The sequence below is a fragment of the Microtus oregoni genome, unplaced genomic scaffold (genome assembly GCF_018167655.1).
Source record: "Microtus oregoni isolate MIOR12 unplaced genomic scaffold, Mior012 000069F_ref0000032, whole genome shotgun sequence".
Taxonomy (NCBI): Eukaryota; Metazoa; Chordata; class Mammalia; order Rodentia; family Cricetidae; genus Microtus; species Microtus oregoni.
This window is the reverse complement of record NW_024543976.1, coordinates 4,680,910-4,681,710: the sequence shown is the minus strand read 5'-3', so window position 1 is coordinate 4,681,710 and position 801 is coordinate 4,680,910.

The following is an 801-nucleotide window of genomic DNA, read 5'->3' as shown; positions in this document are numbered from 1 at the left end:
AGAACTACTCTGTTCCCTGCTTCCTCATCAAAGCCATCGGAACAGCTGTCCCTGATAGTCCCCCTACAACATTTGAAACCAACTCTCCCATACTTTCCCTGATGATGAGCTGAAACTGAGCCAAAAGAAACCTTTCCTCCTTCCCGCTGGGACAGGTGCTTTGGTGACAGGGGTGTAACAGTACCCAACACCCAGCCCAAGTGAACAAGACACATACATTCCCCTGCCAGTCTCCCCACTCCCCTTCGGCGTTTGCCTCTTTACTACAGTGCTCTCCCTGGGAAGCTTTGTTCTCTCTCTCTTTGGCTTCCTGGTTGCCTGCTCAGTCCTCAGCCCGTGTGACTGGACCCTTCCTTCATATTGCATGGGCCTTTCCATCTCCTTGATTCTGTCCTTTTCTTCACCGCCCCTTACACTCCTACTTAGCAACCTTCAGCCTCTAGACCTCACTCCACACTGTAGAGTGGTCCTGGCCACCACACTGAGAACCCGATGAGCCTGCATTCGAGAGATGCTGACTGCAGTGGCCGGGCGCAGAAACAGGGAGGTCATGATGACAACGGTAGCCAGGATGAGGAGGACAGGATCACATTTCATATCTTCCAAACCATAACTACAACTGCAAAAATCCAAGAAACTGCATCCTGAAGGAAGGGCCCAGAGCTCTGCGGGAAAGCTGCTGCCTAACATGAACAAAACCCTGAACTGATACCAGAACTGAGAAAGTAAAACACAGCTGAGTTGAATTCTTTCATCTAGCTCTAAGTTCAGGTAGATGTTCTTCAAAGAAAAACTCAGACA